Source organism: Sardina pilchardus, chromosome 14, assembly GCF_963854185.1.
Source record: "Sardina pilchardus chromosome 14, fSarPil1.1, whole genome shotgun sequence".
NCBI lineage: Eukaryota > Metazoa > Chordata > Actinopteri > Clupeiformes > Clupeidae > Sardina > Sardina pilchardus.
The window spans coordinates 32,000,255-32,001,251 of record NC_085007.1 but is presented as its reverse complement, the minus strand read 5'-3'; positions in this window follow the sequence as shown (position 1 = coordinate 32,001,251).

The following is a 997-nucleotide window of genomic DNA, read 5'->3' as shown; positions in this document are numbered from 1 at the left end:
GGGAGGAGCGTTGTAACACCAAACCTGCTGACGTTTTACACAGAGGAAGAGAACGAAGCTACCTACAATCCTACATTATTAGGCATCTAAGTTGGTCTTCATTGAAGAACACGCAGTTTGTTTCCTTTGCTGTCTGTCGTTCGTAAGGTTATAGTCAGAATGTGATATCGTTATCGACGTTTTCACACTGGATTTTTTTGTTTGCCATCGGGAACTGGGGACGACATAGGCCTATGCCTACTTCCCTTAAGCCTACCTTACACTGATAAGATTTGGGAAAGATTCTTCAAAGATTGTAGTCTTTTCACTAATGCCCCTCATTCAAACTTTACTCAAAAGACTACAGTCTTTCAAGAATCTTTCCCAAATCTTGCCAGTGTAAGGTAGGCTTTAGCTGCAGTTAATCTAGACCACAGACCGACGCTAAAGTAGGCCTATATGCGATTTCCTCCATATGGCTAAATTATTTTGAATCCTCACACCTGTTAGACCTAGCTGAGATGCAGACCTTTTGCCTACACACCTTTGCCATGTATCTTAATAGTAGCCTAGAGTCCTAAGATGCGCTTCATTTAGCGGAGAATATCTCAACTGTTCTAGATCTAGACTAATATGACCCCATTGAACAACGTGGGATGTGTGCCAAAATCTCTATCCGGGACGAGTCCTGAACATGACCACAATAGGTGACACTATATCACACTATTATTACACTAGAGGTGAATGGGACTTTTTTCCCCCTTTATAGATATCCTCATAAACTTCTAATGTTCATATTAAGAGAAATACTTTTTGTATTACACTTTGTCTAATTTGTTTTTTAAAATATGCAAATTAGGCAATATCTGATTAAATATGCGTACATATACACTCTTGAAGCAACAGCTTTTCTGAGGTGCTAGCGATGTTTATCTGACCATGTAGTGTAAAATTTCTGGTTTGATATTTGGGGGTCTAACAGCAAATCTGAAGAGTTTCGATACGCATCAGCGTTTAC